At 34.3% G+C, this 21,633-nt stretch overlaps 2 protein-coding genes across 3 annotated transcripts in view; both read right to left on the bottom strand.

Moving 5' to 3' along the window:
* LOC120412866 (60S ribosomal protein L28) overlaps positions 1-21,633 on the bottom strand; it is a 510,937-nt gene that overhangs the window by 397,789 nt on the left and 91,515 nt on the right. The gene's annotated exons all lie outside the window — the stretch shown is intronic.
* LOC120422918 (5-hydroxytryptamine receptor-like) overlaps positions 1-21,633 on the bottom strand; it is a 57,651-nt gene that overhangs the window by 937 nt on the left and 35,081 nt on the right. The window lies entirely within an intron of this gene.

The following is a 21,633-nucleotide window of genomic DNA, read 5'->3' as shown; positions in this document are numbered from 1 at the left end:
GCCTCATCTGCTGGAATGTTTTAATATTCATAAATTGTACATGGTAATTCTTCGAAAACTAACAAGATATCGGAAAAAGTTGCCCCAACCCCTCTTCGATTTGCGTAAAATTTTGTCCCTGAGCTCTAGAGGGTGACGATTCTCGAGATTTTCAATTTCCCGGGAATCGAGAGTTGAATTTGGCCATTTCCCGGGAATTCCCGGGACCCGGGAGTTTTTTTTCTATGTCAACAGTGGCAATAATTCAAAAGGCAATGTAATAATATGGTTTTTTTTCCAATCAACTAAGTTACATTCAATTCATATTTATTCTAAGAAACGTTAACTTTAGTATCCTCTTTATCTGAGGAACTATATCTACCTTTTGATTTTTTTCTGAATCTGCAAATACAAGATCGTTTCTTGAGCTTTTTCTGACTCAAAATTGTAGTTTAAAATGTTAACGAATCTTTATTCGCACTGAGTGATTTTTTTAAAGTTTCACAAGCTTGTTGCATGATTTTTGTGAAGTAAAAACAAATAGCTAATATATAATTTCCCAGTATCGGGATATTTGCAATATGAAAAACAACGAATTAAAAACAACAATTTAAACATTTTTTCCTTTTTAAGGTTAAATGTAAATAATAATTGAAAAAATATTTACAGTTATCAGGGAAACCCGAATATTCACAATTGTTTTTTTCTTAAATATAATTGAATATTGAAGTTGACATGAAACACTACCTGACTTATTGACATCAAGAAAGATACAGCAAAATATCCCTAGAGAGGATTGCTATGCTCGAAAGAGGATATGGAAATTGAACTTATTATGAAAAAGCTCTTAGAATAAATTAATAAAAATAATTAGAAAAAACTTTAGATTTAATTTCTGGGGTGTAACTGCTAAGTATGCTTCAAGATAAACAGTGTTGGTATTATCGCGCTCTCGCGAGAAAATTTTCTCTCTCTCGAGTTCTCGCCGCGAGTCTCGAGCTGCCGAGAGAAACTCACCGATTTCCCGTGCTCTCCTCCGCTCGCGAACGGGCTTTCTCGCGAGCCAGAATGGCTCGTTCGTGAGAAGCTGAACGTGTTAGAAACGAACAAAAAACAACACAGCGATTGAAGTTACACCTCTATACCATCGCCTGGTTCGTATTCATAAGCCTGGTAAACAAATTGCTAGCTTGGGGCGAACGGCTAGCACGAGGCGCTCGCGAGCGCTCGCGGCGAGAGCGAGAACGCGAACGAAAATGCGAGCGCGAGCGAGAAGAGAAAAGTACTACAAGTTCTCTCCCTCGTTCGCGAGCGAGAAGAAGCTCGAATTCCAACAATGAAGATAAATTTTGGGATCCAATTTTTTTTTTGGTTTCTCCCAATCATAGTTATTGGAATTTGATAAGTTAAATTTTAAACTTTTTGAATAAGAAGATCAGAGAAGCATTGGTTTATTTGAACTTGGACATCGAACATTGAACTTCTAATGTTCTATACAATTTAGAGTTTATAATTTTGCTTCGATATTTATAAGTTTAAAATTTCCCGGGAGTCTCGACCGAATTTCCCGGGAATCGAGAGGTCCAAAAATGTTCGATTTCCCGGGAATTCCCGCTCTACTGAGCTCCATTTTTCGATATATCGTGACGGATGGACAGTACGATCCCTTCCATTTTTGAACATGCGAAAAAATACATGTGTTTCAATAATTTGCAGCCTGAAAAAGTGATGAGATGGAAATTGGAGGTCATAGGAACATTCATGTAAAATTGGTAGCCCGATTTGATGGCGTACTCAAAATTCTGAAAAAACGTATTTTTCATCGAAAAAAACACAAAAAAAGTTTCAAAAATTCTGCCATTTTTCGTTACTTGACTGTTAAAGAATTTGGGAAATGTTACGTTATGAAAAATGTTATATACTTTTCGAATTTGCAAGCCCAGAAGGGTCTTTTTGTCATTAAGATTTTTTTTTGTTTTAAAATTTCTTGTTTTTTTTTTGAACTTTGCATGGTTATTTAAGAGTGTAACAATGTTCTACAAAGTTGGAGGCCATAATCAACTTTTTTTTTTCCTAAATTCAATCGTCATTCGTCTCCAGAATCAAAAATATAGCTTTGGAAATTTATAACAAGTTTTTTATTAGAAACTTTACAAAATAAACAACTTTTTCATACACCGTATGGCCAATACGATTTTAGTTGAAGTTGAAAAATTACCTAAATATTAATTATTGTTAAGAATACAGTCATCAAAGATCACATTGGGTCTGCATTTTTTCAGCATTTTAGTATGACCCAATCTCACCGCTTAGACCCAATGTGATGACGACAGTTTTTTTTCATTTTGTTCAGAATTGGCTTTTTTTTCAATGTTTTAAATGATTACAAATCAGGAAAAGGCGTATAATGTTGGCAACAAAATATTTTTTTTTGAAATTCATTAATATTTTTGCCGTAGCAGTAGAGGGAAATTTTTAACAAATTTCCCGGAAAATTCCTGGAATTCCCGGGAAATATGAAATTTATCGAAAATTGTTCTGATCCTGGTTTTGATAAATATTTTGCAACAAAATGGGAAAACTAAGTGTGAGGATCAATAAATGCCTTGACTGCTGGTAAAATAAAACTTCAGGAAAATATAAAAAAAAAATTATATTTATATGCTATCATTCAATTCGTACAAAATATCAATAAAAATTATTAGTTTTTGTGTTATTACGAAGTATGTATTATCTTTCTAATCACGCTGCTTGGACAGTGCGTAAAATAAATCACTGCTCCAAAACCTTAATATTATTTTAAGTTTGTCTAGTTTGAGAAAATATGATAAAGAATAATATTGTTGAATCAGCTGAAGTGAAAAAAAATGATGCAGAAAATATGTTTTTTTATGGCAATATTTTTCCAGAGCAAATGTTAGTGGTTTGAGCTCATGACATCTATTTGTAGCGAGTTTTTAAAATATGTTTTTTGGACATCCTATATATGATACGATGTAGTTTTTTCTTAGATTTTTTTATTTATTCAGCATAATTTAATAACTTCAGCTAAAAAAATCACGACATTTAAACCTCTTGAACTTTTGGTCGGGACCCGTGGTGTAGGGGTAAGCGTGGTTGCCTCTCACCCAGTCGGCCTGGGTTCGATCCCAGACGGTGGCATTTTTCGAGACGAGATTTGTCTAATCACGCCTTCCGTCGGACGGGAAGTAAATGTTGGCCCCGGACTAACCTAAAAAGGTTAGGTCGTTAGCTCAGTCCAGGTGTAGGAGTCGTCTCCCTGGGTCCTGCCTCGGTGGAGTCGCTGGTAGGCAGTAACAATCCAAAAGTCGTCAGTTCGAATCCCGGGGTGGATGGAAGCTTAGGTGTGAAAAGAGGTTTGCAATTGCCTCAACAATCAAGCCTTCGGACACCTAGTTTCGAGTAGGAATCTCACAACCGAGAACGCCAAGGCAATGCTGTAGAGCGAATAATTTGATTTGATTTGATTTTTTTTTTGAACTTTTAGTAGCTCTACAAATTTTCAACTTGAAACTGTAAATTCAGGAACACTTTCAAACAAATTATCCTAATTCTTCTTGCACAACCTTCTTCGAGACATTTATTGACAGCAATTCAATGTTCATCAAATTTGGTCATGGTAAACAAACACGTAAAAAAATCAATTTTGATCTTGGCGGGTACCTTTTTTTTCAAATAACAGAACAACCATTTTGGTTTATAGAGCGTACCAAAATTATAATAGCTATTTCCATTAAATAACATCATAAATTTAATTGCTCAACAAATAAACAAGACCTATTCCCAGTTGTGAATACTAAAAAAATATCATTTGAAATGAACCTTAACATGAAATTTGCAGACGAAATGATTAGTTTAATAAGAAAGGTAAACTAAATTAAATAAAATTAAATTTGGTTCTTTCATTTTTTGTTGCAGGTTTCATTTAAAAAATGCACCAAAAAGTTAAGAAAATTTAAACAAACGCTTAAATTTCGGGAATATATTTTCTCGAGAAATCCCGGGAATTCCAGGGAAATTTTATCCCAGGACGAGAAAATTGACGCTCAACGTAGCTGAACCGTAATATCATAAAGCATTTTGTTGCTTCTAAATTTTAAAAATCATGCCTGAAACTTGAAACTATGTTTTTTTTATTCTCGATTAGATTAGATTACATTAGATTAAATTCCCGTCTTATAATGGAAAAAATAATATAAAAATATGCTTTCGTGAATCGCTATGAAACACAGTTCAACAAGATTTTGTCTCTGAGACGAGTATATGTGTTCCTAGTAGAATTTTGCCTGCTGAATCCGAATCCGGGTCCAGAATTGCTCCAAATGGTCCCAATTTTGAGATACACCCGTTTGAAATGTTAGTTTAGGCCAAAATTAGCTACTTTGTCGACTATTTTACAAAAGAACTATTGAATAAACAACTGAACCAATACATGTATCTAATAGTTCACGTTTTTCCCTTTCTGAAACACCCCTGGTTTTTTTAAATTTGATTGTTTTTACGCATATTTATAGCCATTTTAAAATTATATTTTCAGTTGGTTCTCATTCAAGTTTTTCCAACTTGCATGCAAGTCATATTATGCTGGGATATCAATAATAAAAATCAAAAATGCTTTGCAGAACGTTAAAAAAGTATGTCTCGGTAATCTAATTGATCATATTTCATGTAATTTTGTCTGCTGAATCCATTCCTATCATTAGATTTTTTCAAAAAGGTCAGCTTTTTGAGTAAAAATTGAATTTTCGATGATTTTTTCAAAATAATATTTTATGATAAAGTATGACTTAGAGATAACTAAATGTCGATGTCTCGTCAGTCTAATTGATCATTTTTTATGTATTTTTGTCTGCTGAATCCATTCCCATCATTGGATTTTTTCAAAAAGGTCAGCTTTTTTAGTAAAAACTGAATTTTCGATGATTTTTTCAAAATAAAATCTATTTTATGCTAAGGAATGGATTCAGCAGACAAAATTACATGAAATATGATCAATTAGATTACCGAGACATACTTTTTTAACGTTCTGCAAAGCATTTTTGATTTTTATTATTGATATCCCAGCATAATATGACTTGCATGCAAGTTGGAAAAGCTTGAATGAGAACCAACTGAAAATATAATTTTAAAATGGCTATAAATATGCGTAGAAACAATCAAATTTAAAAAACCAGGGGTGTTTCAGAAAGGGGAAAACGTGAACTATAAGATACATGTATTGGTTTAGTTGTTTATTCAATAGTTCTTTTGAAAAATAGTCGACAAAGTAGCTAATTTTGACCTAAACTAACATTTCAAACGGGTGTATCTCAAAATTGGGACCATTTGGAGCAATTCTGAACCCGGATTCGGATTCAGCAGGCAAAATTCTACTAGGAACACATATACTCGTCTCAGAGACAAGAAACATTTGATTTTTTGTTGAACTGTGAAATTTTCAGGATCCAGTTGTACAGGTTTGGTTTGTTTGACAAAGTTTTAGAGCAATTTCCTATGAGAATCTCAATTTAAAGAATATTTGAATGGAAATAACCTCATCTACTGACATAATCGTAGAAAAACTAGTTTGTCCTTCTTTCTCGTTTTTTTTCATAAAAACTTCACCCTCGTACATATTTTTTGCGTATATTTGGCTTAGTGATTTTAAATTGCCCAGGGCACAATATTCAGCTTGTTGAGCGAGGTTTTGAACAATAACAGCTCCATAATATTTTTTAACCTTTTTTGGAGAAACCAATTGCAATACAAATTGGCATATTAGGACATGGTTTTTTGGTTATTCAAACGTTATGGCTTTGGAAAAATATAAACATGGTGTAAACTTCGAGCACGCAGTGAATGATTACCCTGCTAAAAATTGACAGCTGAACTGACTCAAATCTGCTCACGGTGTAGTTGGTCCACAGAGCGCCACATATTAAATTCCCTGTTTAAAGATGTCCTTGCTTGCTTCCGTCCATCAGCAACATTAGCATGATTAATTCAGTTCCGCAAACTACAACGACGGAACAACCCGGGCAGACGGTAATAACAAAATTCATAATATTTCAATAACAAATCCTGTTAAAATAACAAACAGTGTTATTATTTTAACCTGAAGTTCAACTTCAAGAAGAAAAATTAATAACAGTTTCTGATAAAATAACAATATTTGGTATTGAAGTGATATTATATTGAAAATGTTTAATAACACGCCAATAAGAGGAAATGTTATACATTTCAAAAACTCTCCTAATAACAAAATTTGTTATTCGTTCGGTATACTGACTTAGAAATAAAATTACCACAAATCGCACAAATGGAAAAGTTTCTAAGTGTCCATAACACAATCTGTTATTATTTTTTCTTTTGTTAAATATGTTTAGATCTTTGGGATAATTTTGTCTAATTTCGTCGGGGTCAATATTTTGGCCATGAAATGGGGTCCTTAAGCTAAAATTATTCTAAAAAGTTGAAATATTGGAAGTTGATTTTTTAAATTATTTGATATACCCCCTAAGGGACTTTGCTAAAATTGGCTAGAACTATGGGATAATTTTGACCAATTTCGTCGGGGTCATTATTTTGGCCATGAAATGGGGTCCTTAAGCTAAAATTATTCTAAAAAGTTGAAATTTTGAAAGTTGATTTTTTTAATTATTTGATATACCCCCTAAAGGACTTAGTTTAAAATGGTTAGAACTATGGGATAATTTTGACCAATTTCGTCGGGGTCATTATTTTGGCCATGAAATGGGGTCCTTAAGCTAAAATTATTCTAAAAAGTTGAAATTTTGAAAGTTGATTTTTTTAATTATTTGATATACCCCCTAAAGGACTTAGTTTAAAATGGTTAGAACTATGGGATAATTTTTACCAATTTCGTCAGGGTCATTATTTTGGCCATGAAATGGGGTCCTTAAGCTAAAATTATTCTAAAAAGTTGAAATTTTGAAAGTTGATTTTTTTAATTATTTGATATACCCCCTAAGGGACTTTGTTAAAATTGGCTAGAACTATGGGATAATTTTTACCAATTTCATCGGGATCATTATTTTGGTCATGAAATGGGGTCCTTAAGCTAAAATTATTCTAAAAAGTTGAAATTTTGAAAGTTGATTTTTTTAATTATTTGATATACCCCCTAAAGGACTTAGTTTAAAATGGTTAGAACTATGGGATAATTTTTACCAATTTCGTCAGGGTCATTATTTTGGCCATGAAATGGGGTCCTTAAGCTAAAATTATTCTAAAAAGTTGAAATTTTGAAAGTTGATTTTTTTAATTATTTGATATACCCCCTAAAGGACTTAGTTTAAAATGGTTAGAACTATGGGATAATTTTGACCAATTTCGTCAGGGTCATTATTTTGGCCATGAAATGGGGTCCTTAAGCTAAAATTATTATAAAAAGTTGAAATTTTGAAAGTTGATTTTTTTAATTATTTGATATACCCCCTAAGGGATTTTACTAAAATTGGCTAGAACTATGGGATAATTTTGACCAATTTCGTCGGGGTCATTATTTTGGCCATGAAATGGGGTCCTTAAGCTAAAATTATTCTAAAAAGTTGAAATTTTGAAAGTTGATTTTTTTAATTATTTGATATATCCCCTAAAGGACTTAGTTTAAAATGGTTAGAACTATGGGATAATTTTGACCAATTTCGTCGGGGTCATTATTTTGGCCATGAAATGGGGTCCTTAAGCTAAAATTATTCTAAAAAGTTGAAATTTTGAAAGTTGATTTTTTTAATTATTTGATATACCCCCTAAGGGATTTTACTAAAATTGGCTAGAACTATGAAATAATTTTGACCAATTTCATCGGGGTCATTATTTCACCATGAAATGGGGTTTCAAGCTAAAATTAATCCGATAAATTAACTTTTGAGAGTTCTTTTTTTTTATTTTGTTATATTCGCTAACGGAATTGATTTATTTATTGAGAATTTTTGAAGTGTGAATAACAAAAACTGTTATTATTTTCACAGAGCCAGGAAGTCGGAGCTGACGTTGAAGTTCGAGCTGGAGTGTGACCTCGGAGACTGCATCGGATTCATCTAATTTTCAGCAACTTTTACTTGGAGTCGGAATCTGTGAAGTCGGGTATTTTTGGAGAGCTAAAGTCGTCGTTGACGTCATATCCTGCATCCAGTGTCGGAGTTGTCTTCAAAGTATGGATTCAAAGTCGCTTGGAGGTACCCGACTCTACAGCCCTGACTAGTACAGAGGAGTTATGGCAACTGCAGGTTTATTTGCAAATTATAAATAAACCAAAACAATAACTTTTTTTGTTATGGAGACATACCAGTGCAATAACATTTTTTGTTATTATGCTGCTCCACCTCTCCGCACAAAATAACAAATCTTGTTATTCCTTCATGATTCCTTCTGTGTTATTGGTTTGTTATTGCAATAACAACATAATAACAGTTTAAGTTATTCTTCGAACAAATCTTTGTTATTGATTTTTGTTATTTTAACAACTAATCCGATCATCCCAATAACATATTTCGATCTTCTCACAATATCAAAAACTGACCTTCCCAAGTTATTTCCGTCTGCTCGGGAACATCAACAACCTCGGACGGCCGGTCGGTCGGAAATGTTTGACAAGCTCATCAACAATTCAGATGGACGTTAAACTCTTCGCCGCACGTTCAGCCCACCAGAAACCAGCACCCACACGACCTGCCTGCCATTTTCGACGCAAGGCTCAACGGACCGGAAGCAGCACTAGAAGTGCCCAGCTAGAGACTTCCTGAAATGGCGACGATCCCGGTGGTGAGTTTGCTCGCGTCTACGGCTGTTTATTTTGGGTGGGTTCGTTGGGGTTAATTGGACTTGGTTGGAAAAAAAATTGAAACTTTAGTGAAAATTTAAATTTGAAATTCACACTTTTGAATAAGTTGTACGTTTTCAAACAAAGCCCGGTTTCCCCTCCCCTCTCGCGGAAAAGCACAGACTCGCTGAACTGTGGCCCTAATTGGCGATGAAGGTTTCGCGTTTTCCGTGACCTTCGCGTGACAAACAGTGGAAAGCTTTCCAGTGGTCATCGACACAAACCACAACGAGGGCGAAACATGCACAAAAAGGGAAAGGTTCGCGCGTAAAACACCCACAAAAGTGGGGGTCACCAACTTTTTCGGCCGCCTCTTCCACCTCGTGGGCCAGACCACCCTTTGAAGTGGGTTTGTAGTGGTCGCCCAAGCCGTGCTGGTGAACATTTGAAGGTTGGTGAGCGGAGGTCGCGAACGCTCTGCGCTTGTGAGGGTTGTAAATTACGCAGAATGTGGCCACCGAGTGGACCGAATTTTGTTGGGATGTGTTTTTATGTTGTGCTAGAAACAAAACGTTGAGCCCTTTTGTACTTGTGATGTAGACTTGTATTTTTTTTAAACTCAGCCCACCGGGATCAGCCCCTGAATGTCCGCCAAAATGCCATATTTGTTACATCCTAATATGGAGCCTGTTGCAGTCGAAAATTACATTTGAAAAGGGCGTAGGTTATAAGAATAGTTTTGTCTTTAAAATAATGTGTCTCGAAGCCGATGTATCGTTTTAAAAAGTGGTCAAAGACAACTTGTAGGATATTGGACGGGCTTTCTGAAAAAAATGCACTGAAAGAAAAATACACACCCCTTTTTTGATTTTTAAGTATAAAAGTAAATTTTAAAATGATGTCCCGTGAACTGGGGTGACTTTGATAGCCCGGGGTGACTTAGATAGATTTTAAAAATGCCCGTAAAATTAATATCTAAACATTTTTTGAGAATTTTGAGTATGTAAGCATTAAGGGATAGCATTGGATGTATATAAATTAAAGGCCAAATCAAATTTCTATCAATGTCACCCCGGGCTATCAAAGTCACCCCAGTTTACGGTCAACATTTTTTTTCGTTCAATTTTTTTGCCTTCCTCACTGAGGTAAGGCTATAATCCTGCTCGAAAAATGAACTTTTGAAATACAGCTCGTAGACCTATATTCATGTATACCTATCGACTCAGAATCGAAAACTGAACAAATGTCTGTGTGTGTGTATGTGTGTGTGTGTGTATGTATGTATGTGTTCAAAATTCTTGCCAAGTTTTCTCAGCACTGGCTGGATCGATTATGATCAAACCGGTTGCATTCGACTTGGTTTAGGGTCCCATACATCGCTATTGAATTGTTTGAAGTTTAGATAAGTAGTTCAAAAGTTATATATAAAAATGTGTTTTCACATATATCCGGATCTCACTTATATGCATGAAAACTATGTCCGGATCCATCATCCAACCCATCGTTGGTTAGGTAATCAAAAGACCTTTCCAACGAGTCCAAAACATTGAAGATCTGGCAACCCTGTCTCGAGATATGGCCACATAAGTAATATTTATGTACTTTTTGGAAGCCGGATCTCACTTAAATGTATGTAAACTATGTCCGGATCCACCATCCGACCCATCGTTGGTTAGGTTATCGAAAACCCTTTCCAACGAGTCCAAAACATTGAAGATCTGGCAACCCTGTCTCGAGTTATGATTACTAATGTTATATGTGTGTACGTTTTTTTCTGGATTCAAAAAAATAGCTGAAATATGTGTCCAAACCACTCATATTACACATTGTTGGTAAAAAAAGAGGAAGGCATCAACCACATAGGTGGATTAAGTTAGTTTTTTTGAAGAAATAGCCCAAAATAATACAAAAAGACTCACGAAAAATGCAGGATGGTTTGCCCCTCATTCAAAAAACGTCAAATTTTTCAAAAACCAGTAGTTGGAATCGATTCTGCAGACAATTTTACATGATTGTCTCGAAGAAGATACAGCGGTTTAAAAAAATAAAAGTTAAAAAACAGAAGTTTTTACCATCTTTTGTTCATTTCCATGTGGCAGACATAATTTTTTAACATCGTAAATATCGTATCGCTCGTTCGATTCCCCATAAGTTTGTCTGACCGATTCGGTGTCATATGCAAGTTAAATGAGGAAAACAATTGTATTAGAAAATCTCATTTTTATAGAAATTCTGAGGACTTTTGCTGAAATTCGGTACAGTTTATTGAAAAACACTTATCATAAGAGCAGTTCTCTGCGGAATCGGTCTTTTTTCTTTAATTTTAATTTTTGTATTTTTTTATCGGGCTGAAACTTTTTTGGTGCCTTCGGTATGCCCAAAGAAGCCATTTTGCATCATTAGTTTGTCATTAGTTTGGCAGCTGTCCATACAAAAATGATATGTGAAAATTCAAAAATCTGTATCTTTTGAAGGAATTTTCTGATCGATTTGGTGTCTTCGGCAAAGTTGTAGGTATGGATATGGACTACACTGAAAAAAAATTATACACGGTAAAAAAAATTTGGTGACTTTTTGTCACTAAAACTTGATTTGCAAAAAAACACTATTTTTATTTTTTTTTTTGTTTTTTGATATGTTTTAGAGGACATAAAATGCCATCTTTTCAGAAATTTCCAGAATGGGCAAAAAATCTTTGAACGAGTTATGACTTTTTGAATCAATACAGATTTTTTAAAAAAATCGAAATATCGGTCGCATTTGCAATCAAAAAGTACTTTAGTGAATTTTTGATAAAGGGCACCGTTTTCAAGTTAAATCCATTTTTAGGTAACTTTTTTGAAAAAAGTCGCAGTTTTTCATTTTTTAAATTCAGTGCACATGTTTGCACACTTTTGGAAAAAATATTTTTGAAAAGCTAAGAAAATTCTCTATATTGCTCTATATTGCATTTGCTTCTTTGGACTTTGTTGATACGACCCTTAGTTGCTGAGATATTGCAATGCAAAGGTTTAAAAACAGGAAAATTCATGTTTTCTAAGTCTCATCCAAACAGCCCACCATTTTTTAATGTCAATATCTCAGCAAATAATGGTCCGATTTTCAATGTTAATGTATGAAACATTTGTGAAATTTTCCGATCTTTTCGAAAACATTATTGTTCGCGCAATCCTTGCGTGAATATTGTTTTATTTTGGACCAGTCTAGAGTCCACTCGCAGCTGACTTACAACCAGCAGGTCGAGTGGACAATAGATAGATTTGTGTGTTGTGTGTGTCTCATTTTCTGTGTGCCTCACGCACAAGGCAACAACAACAACAAAGACAGTGCATCTTCGCATTCGGCCCGAACGGGCAGTGGCCACTTTTGTTTTTAATAAAAACCGTTGTTTTGTAACTTGTGTGGTGTTTTCATTGATGGCGCTAAGCTAGCGCAGCTACCCGGACGAGGTCTTCTGTTCCTGCTCTACGCGGTGCTTCGAAAAATTATTTTCAAAATTTTCAAATCAAGACTAACATTTCAAAAGGGCCAAACATTCAATATTACGCCCTTTCAAAATGTTAGTGTTTGTTGGTGTTTTTTTTGCAAATCAAATTTTAGTGATAAAAAGTTAAATAAAAAAATCACCAAATTTTTTTTACCGTGTATAATTTTTTTCCAGTGTAGTCCGTATCCATACCTTCAACTTTGCCGAAGACACCAAATCGATCAAAAAATTCCTTCAAAAAATACAGATTTTTGAATTTTCATACATCATTTTTGTATGGACAGCTGCGAAATTTGTATGGAAAATTATATGGACAACCTAATGATGCAAAATGGCTTCTTTGGGCATACCAAAGGCACCAAAAAAGTTTCAGTCGGATTAAAAAATACAAAAAAAATCGAATGACCGAAATCTCAGAGAATTGCTTATATGCAAGTTAAATGAGGAATACAATTGTATAAGAAAATCTCATTTTTATACAAATTCTGAGGACTTTTGATGGAATTCGGTACAATTTATTGAAAAACACTTATCATAAGCCACAAGGCTAAATTTTTTAAACAATTTTATAATTTGAAGAAAAAAAGTGTGTTTTGGCTTCATAACAACAAAAAAGCTCTCTAGGCTCGCTGGTTCTCGGAAATGACTCTACCAATCGGGACGATTCCTTTTTCAAGTGATTTGTAAGGATGACTAGATGATTCTAGAACTTTGCAAAAGTCAATTTGATCAAATCTGTAATTTTTGCGATCAAAAACATCGTTCCATCTTTTTTTTTATGCGTGTGCGTGTGAGAAATAAAAATTACAGGCAAACATTAAAAAAGAAAAATTTCAATTTGAATTTTGTTAACGACAGTCAAAATGACCTTACAAATATTGAATGAAAAAAAAAAATTGGAAAAAGAAAAATAAAACAAAAAAAGAGAGAAGTTAAATTTATCGTAAAATAAATGCAGATCAAAATGACCTAAAAATGGATTTAAAAAAAAACAACAGGTTTAAACGAACTTTTACTTCGCTATTAAGCCGTTGAATTATTTTTCATAGTTTATGTCGTTCTATTAAAAAAAAGCCGAGGGCAATTTAATTAGGAAACGTTAAATTCCTTATAGAAATAAAGCCAATGCAAATTTTCTTCAAAAAATCCGGAAAAAATACAATTTTAGAATTGATTTCGCTTATTTATGGTTTTAAGTAAAAAAATTCTTTTTAATCTTTCAACAAATTTTGAATTTGAGGTAACAATATCTGAAAAAAACGTGACAGCATGGGAAAATTTGTTTATCAATTCATGATATTATGCGAATTTTCGATTGTAGCATTACTGTTATTATGTGTTTCTGTTTAGAAATTGGAAAAATCTGAATTGAAATTTTGTGGTATTTATTTTTATTTCATTGTCTCAAACGACGCTATTAAATTGTGTAAACTTTCGATAAGTAGTTCAAAAGTTATGTATGAAAATATGTTTTTGTTTTTATGCGGATGTCATCATGTTGTAGTTTGATAAATAATTGAAAGACCATCCAAACGAGTTCAATATTTCAAAGATCTGGCAACCCTGTCTCAAGTTACGACCACTTAAGTGCTGTTCTAAATCGTTCTAAAAGTATTTATTTTTATATAGGATTTTATATATGTTTAGAATGTTGTGTTATGTGTAAACATTTGGTTGTTGTTGTTTTGTAATAGGGGTTCTACACTCCTCGTGCATTCGCTTTTTGTAACAAATATTTTTCAAATTATCTTATTTCTTCAATTCAGTCACTACCTCCAACTGGGGTTGATCGGGACCTAATATGCGAATCTGCGTATTATTTTTTTTCTGTTCCTGTTTAAACCGAAATCAATCAAACATTTTTTTTTAAATTTCGGGAATTCCTGGGATCATGAAACTCCCGGGTATTCTGTCCCATGAAATCCCAAGAAAAACGCACTATTGTATTTCCTTCTTTGTTGATTTCTGCGAGCAAATGCTAGAAACGGGGCAGTCCCGTAAAGTAAAAATGATCCTTTTCCCCAGCACTCTGTATCGGCTGGAAGACCGTGGCACGCTCAGCTGGCCAAACTGGCATCGTTATTGCCCTGGCAAGGCGGGAACAAATTCAGTCATTATTGTGTAAAAATGCCGTGTTCCCGGGGAAGAAGTTCCACCAAGAATCGCCTCCCCCTCCAGCAACAAAGGGCTGCAGCAGCAGGTGTTTTCATTGTTGGAAAACTTTTTATTTTCCGGAGAAGCCGAGCAAAATCTGGGCGGTTCTTCGGTGAAGTGGAAGGGGGAGAACACACAGAAACACAGCTTTTGCTGTACTTATTTGCAGAAAGCTTTCAACTAAAGAGGAAACTAATTTACCGAGCTATTGTGAATGGGAACGGTTGCAAAACACAATGGATCGCTGATGGCTGCTGCTGAAAAAGGGGGAATTTTCCGAAAGGTTTAAGCTGCTTGGGAAGGAATTTTGAAACGTTTATTGGAAAACGGGTTTCTATGGCTATTAGTTAGAATCATTTTACGGTTTTTCAATCAGTTTCATCATAACATATCATTGGAAATGAAAATATGATTTTCTACATGCACTTTTTTGTAATTTAGGTTTAGGTGTTTAGGTTGTTGCAAATATTTTCCATAGCTAGTTTTAGTGACTTGTTGCCGCATTGCATTACACATCCGATGCGAACATTCCGCAGCAATTTGTTCATGATGACAATTACTTTTCCTGCACTTATCTTCACCGGAAGAGGGAAAAGGATTTTCCTAAAGATGATTCTCTCGGGACGGTGTAACAACAAAAACCAAGAAGAAGAAAAGTCAGAATCTCCCCTGATGAAGCCCGAGAAAGAGTTTAATTAAAATGCTTTCAGTCACTGGCAAGCTAGCCCTAGCCCTGGAGGAGCAGCAGCCATCATCATTATTGCACCGTTATCAGGCTGCCAGAGTCCCCGTCCGTTCCACTTTTGTCGGGACGATGAAATTTTCCATCGTTAGCTCTCATCCTATATAGTTTACGTTCACCGGACGAAGCTTGCTATGACTGGGGCTCCTGGCGTGCAACTTGATGAGTACCGACATTTCTCCGCCATTCTCTGGCCAGATCCAGTGAAAGGGTTCAGTTTTTGTCCTTAAAAAATGAATATTTTTTTATCTTGTTTGTTAGAACTTTTATTTAGTGACGTTTTCTGCCTTCCTCACCATAAATATGTATTAAAATAAGTTTTCAGTTACATGATAGCAAAATAAATCCTCCCAGTATCACCCTGGTACCAATGTCACTTGTCGACTCTCTTACAATCGGTGAAACGATAACGGAAGGCAGTAGAAGATAAATGCCAACATCCAGGAAAAGTGTAGTTATTGAACGTTCCTGGATGGCTTGCTCGTGTGGTTGTTTCCGGCCGTTGCGTGCTTTAATGGAGACATCGCCAACCTATTTTATGTGAAAAGGTACTAAATTTAATATTAAACAGTCTCTTACTTACAGGCCAACAAGCTAAATAATTTTGGAGGGATTTTCTTTTCACCTCTTCTTCAAAAATTCCCTTAAAATCAGGATGTAAAAAATATGATTGAACATTATAATTCAGCAATTCCATTTGAAAAGAGCCTAACAAAAAAAAAGTTCTCCGATCGGGCTCAAAATATTTAGACCCGTATTTTTTTGTTTGGCCGTTAGGGTGACCTACATCGTGCTAGGGTGCTTCAAAAAAATGGCAATTTTCAACATTTTTCGCAAAAACCGCTTTTTTCCAAAAAAAATCATATCTCTGCGTCATTTCACCGATTTTAGCTGTCTTAGACGAAAAAGAAAGGTGATTAGTTTGGCTATTTGAGAAAAATAGTGAAAAGTTTAAAAAAATCTAAATCTATCTATCATTTGAAAAAGTCGTATGAAAACATAAAATGGCGTTTTGACCGTGTGTTGTTTGGGTGAAATTTGGAAATCAATTTTCATGTTTTTAAACCTTTGCATGGCAATATCTCAGCAAGTAAGGGTCGTATCAAAAAAGTTCAAAAAGCAAAATATAGAGAATTTTCTCAGCTTTTCAAAAATATTTTTTTCAAAGGTGGGCAAACATGTGCTCTAATTTAAAAAAATGGAAAACTGCGACTATTTCCAAAAAAGTCACTTAAAAATGGATTAAACTTGAAAACGGTACACTTTATCAATATTTCACTAAAGTACATTTGGTTGCAAAATTGATTTTATATCTATGATGTTAAAAAATGTTTGCGACCAATATTTCAATTTTTTGAAAAAATCTGCGTTGATTCAAAAAATCATAACTCGGTCAAAGATTTTTTGCCTGACCTGGGAATTTCTGAAAAGTTGGCATTTGATGTCCCAAAAAACATATCAGAAAATGAAAAAAAACATTAAAATTGTGTTTTTTATGCAAATCAAGTTTTAGTGACAAAAAGTCAAATAAAAAATCACCATATTTTTTTACCGTGTATCATTTTTTTCCAGTGTAGTTCGTTTCTATACCTACAACTTTGCCGAAGACACCAAATCGATCAAAAAATTTCTTCTAAAGATACAATTTTTTGAATTTTCATGCATTGTTTTTGTATGGACAGCTGCCAAATTTGTATGGAAAATTATATGGACAAACTAATGATGCAAAATGGCTTCTTTGGGCATACCGAAGGCACTTAAAAAAGTTTCAGTCGGATTAAAAAAATACAAAATTTAAAATTCTAAAAAAAACGATTTCGTAGAGAATTGCTCAAAAGAGAAAAAAAATCAAGTTTTTTCTGCGATAACTTTAAAATTTTAGAGGCGACCGATACATTTTTGGGTACCCAAAATTTTCGTAATTGAAAGACGTAAGTTTTGGTACCCAAACTTGTTTAGAACATCGCGGAAATTTTGAAGATATCGCCGTTTTAGTGAAAAAAGTTGATTTTTGGCCGATTTCGTCAATTTCCCGTTTTAGCGCGTGGCGCGTCGAAAAACTCAATTTTTATTTTCAAAAAATCATAACTCGAAAACTTACGGTTCAACATCGCCAATTTTTTGATATGTTATGTGAAATTTTCCATGGAGTCTTAAAAAATATTTTCAGATATAGGCTCTTTGGTCCAGACACGATCAAAACGCCATTGAAAGTTATCATACGACTTTTTCAAATGTTAAGCTAGATTTTTGAAACTTCTTACTGTTTTTCTCAAATAGTAAAACTAATCACAGTTCTTTTGCGTCTAAGACAGCTAAAATAGGATGAAATAACGCGGAGATATGACCTTTTGAAAAAAATGGTTTTTGCGAAAAATGACGAAAACTGTTTGAATTATTTTGACCAAGGAACCCCCAGAAAAATTTTGAACTCGATCGGAAAACTTTTTTTCGGTTTAGGCTCTTTTCAAATGTTATTGCTGAATTTTTATTGAACAATTTGTTCAATTCAGTGTTAACTTTTTGAATAAAAAAATGTATAATGTTTATTTGTGTATTTTTAATGAAGTCTATTAGGATTTTTGTACATTTAAAATTGTCGGATCACAGATCGGAAAAATAACCTTACGAAAAAAATCCTTAAATTCATTGATATTTTGCAGATTTTCGGTAGAAGCATAACTGTTAAAGTATGTAAAGCATTTTGTGATACATTTACATATGTTCGATATCAAAGTTGACGTTAGGTAAATTTTGATTGCGAACTAAATTTTACATCCCAAATCAAAACCTGAAAGCTTTTCAGACCTTTTTTCCAGTTTTTTCTTAAAATTATGATTTTTTCGATAAAGGTTCAACACGTCCAATCAAAATTTAAAGAACTTGTGCCACAGTTCAAAAGATGCGATTTAATGGCATTTTAAATGTATTCAAAACTTATTTTTTTCAAGAAATGATTCATTTATGGATATTTGAGCTGAAACATTTTTTTTTTAGTTTTTGTCACTCCCTCTCCAAAGTTGGTCCGAAAACTCAGGTGGCAAAAACATAGTTTTACAAACATCTGTGGTAGAAAAGTATCCACCGGTAGATTTTTTTTTTTTTTTATTCTTTGTCCTCTATCTTAACCTATACCCTAACTGGCTCAATCAGCCTTGCCATCACGGAGCCGTGCGTCTATTTATAGATCCGAGATCTATTGTTCTTCGTCTTGATGGATGTTGATGATCTCCTGGGGGTCTTGTTGGAAGATTCTTCCTTCCTTCCTTCACGCGTTGCGGTGTGGTTGGTTGGTCATCTTCCCGTCCATTCCCCACTCACCCACCGCTAGTTGTTGTAGTGGGGGGAGTGGCATGTGTGTGTGTGTGTGGTAATTAATTACCGTGTGTGTATCTGTTGCTCCCAGAGGGAGCAGGGGGTTCAAGTTGCCACCGAAAAATCGGTGGCGAGGTGACCGGGTGGGATTCGATCCCTGATCGTCTGCTTGAAAGGCAGATCGCTTAACCATTCGGCTAAGTACCCGGACTTCCACCGGTAGATGCTTTGATGGATTTTTGACAGTTCGAATTATTTCGAGAAAATCCACCGCGGTTAACCAAATCAAATTGACAAAAGCCCTGGTGTCACCAAAATACAGTGATTCCTCGTCAAACCAGCAGAATCCATATCAAATGGGCTCCGAATTGGAAAACACAAATCGTAAAAAAGTTGTGAAAAGATATAGAATTGCTCAATTGGTGAACAGCAACGAACGAAATTGATGTTTTTTTTTCAAAATTGTCAAGCTTAAGGACCCGACCCTGAAACAATGTGATTGTAAAAATAGTCAACCAGTTCTGTTAGAATATTTCGTGACAGGGTCACATCACACTAGCCCCAACCCACGAACGACGGACTCAACTTGGAATGACAACTCAATTTGCTCGAAATAATGAGTCGACTTTTCGGGAACGCCTCCGCAAACATGAGCCGTGGCATTTAAAAGTGTCCTTCTTTTTGCTACGCTGACTGGCAATCCGGGAAGACGACGCTCACTCAATCATTAATTCAATTCTGGACCGTACAAATCAAAGTCACTTGTTGTCCACTTTGGGAGCAACTTTTTGCATGCACAGAATTAAGAGCTCTTGCGCTAACGATGCGGGGGTTGGTCACTCAAAAATTCTCATGGTTGAGAAGCTGAAAAAAAGGGTTTAATCAAATGTTTTCTTTCTTTCTACAAAACTTACTGATGATCTTGAAAAAAAAATCACACAAGCTTTTTCTGGAACAAGTAAATTGATGTGAGTTCAAAAGAAAATATATTTGCAAAACACTTTCGCAGAGAACAGCACAGCTTCAGTCAAGCGTAAATTGTGCTGACGATTCCCAGGAAAACGTCGTTTTCCACCGTTCGGCCTGGAGCCATGGATGACCTTTCTGGGGGGACGAAATTCGCTTCAAAGTAGAGCTTGATTTAATAATCTAATATATAGCGTTTTTGTTGTTGTTGCAAACATGGCCGGCTGAACAAAGCGCGGTGATCTGGAGAGAGCGAAGTTTGCACAGCAATTTTCGAGTGTCGAATTTGAAGTGGTACATCAACTAGAATCAAATATTGACAATGCTGGTGCTGCTGTTTGATGTTTCAAGTGCTGGCAATTGTTTCGCCTATCGGGAGTACTGGGCCCAAATATGTTGTAGGTACAGGACCCTGTACACGCGGAGGTCGTCCATAATTGGATGAGCAATATTGACAGAGGCGCATATCTGTTTTAAACGGGAAATGTTTCCCGTTGAGTGGATTTAACTTGACTGGATCTGCACGGTCCGATGGTTGAATTTCGGTGAACTGGATCAATTATTGGAAAATCAATTTCCAAGTATGCAATTTCGAGCAGGGATCGAAGTTTTGTTTGGCAAATAATTTGAAATCGTTTTATAACCGATTATTATTCAATATTACTATTGAAATTTAGTTGTAACCCGGGCAGACGGTAATAACAAAGTTCATGCCAATTCAATAACAATTATTGTTAAAATAACAGAAAGTGCTATGGAATCTTCTTGAAAAATCCATTTTTGCATAAGGGTTTCATAACTGTTTATGTTATCATAACAAAATTTTTATGGATCTGATATTGGTTGTAAGCCAAAACAACTTTGGAGTAACACTTTTTTTTATGGAAGAATTCCTGAAACTGTTATTGGGATGATCGGATTAGTTGTTGAAATAACAAAAAATAATAATAAAGTTTTGTTGTAACTAAAAATGTTATAATTCTGTTATTACAATAACAATCCAATAACAAAAAAAAAATCATAACGTCGAATAACAAATCTTGTTATAAAGAACATAAAATGTTATTGGCCCAGTATTTTCAAATATCAAAAAATGTTATGCCCAAGTTATTTCCGTCTGCTCGGGAAACATCTAAACTCCAAGGCTCGAGTAAAAAAGAGGTTTTTACGGGTAAATGAACCATGTGGTTTGTTTAACTGAAAATATGCTAAATATAGAAAAGGCATGTTTGAAGTAATTGTTTTCGTAAGCTTAAATTCGCAACTTACTAGCTAAGGTAATGTATGGTCTAAACTGTTTTCATTAAATTTATAGCCAATATTGAGGATTACAAGGAAAGATTGAAATTCCGGAAACAAACGTGGGTAATCTTCCTTTGATTCCCTTAGGCAAAGTTAAAAATCTGTCCAACGCCAAAATGTTGTTTTTAGTTTTTTCCCCATTTGTAGGAGGTCATTTTGAGCAACTTTTATTCAACGAGAAACTGTTCTTCACTTTTATGTTTTTCTTGTTTCCATTTGAAGAATTTCAAATGGTATTCCTTTTGTTTAGATTTTTTTATGTTGTCTGGTAATATATGTTCTTTAAAATTCTTCACTTGTTTTTAGTTTACATTTTCTACTACAGGATTATACAATCATCTGCATTTAAATTGTAAAAAAATGCTTGACCATGACAATAAAAATAAATTCTGCACTTTTAATTTGGTTGAATTCATTGGTTAATTCAGTTCGAATTTCAATAGGGTCCCAAAGCCCTATTTAATTTTTTATGTACAACGGTAAAAAACTCGATTAAAACCCGTTTTTTTTTTCATTTTATGCAACAAAATAAATTAACAAGACAACAATTTATCGATGGATCAACTATGGTCCCCTTGGAACGAGCTGTCAAGTAGGACCTTTTCTGACAAGAAGGGTCAAGAGGTAATTATTTTAAATTTACTTTAGGAATTTAAACTCATTTTAACTTAGAAAAAACTATAAATTTAAACGTTTTTTTTAACAAATTTTATTTTAAGTTAAAGTAACGGACAAATTACGTTGAGAATTTTTCCCAAATTAAAGAGGGCAAAAAAAATATGTTGGACTGAAATTTTTATTTGTTTTTAATTTTATTATTCAGCAAACTGTGTTCAACGCATGCATATGCATTTGAAATGAAAAAAAAATTGCTTTAATCTTTTCAAAATTTAGCATTTTGGT

This window comes from Culex pipiens, chromosome 3 (genome assembly GCF_016801865.2).
Source record: "Culex pipiens pallens isolate TS chromosome 3, TS_CPP_V2, whole genome shotgun sequence".
NCBI lineage: Eukaryota > Metazoa > Arthropoda > Insecta > Diptera > Culicidae > Culex > Culex pipiens.
Note: the sequence above shows the minus strand (reverse complement) of the source record. Positions and strands in the feature narration are given on the sequence as shown.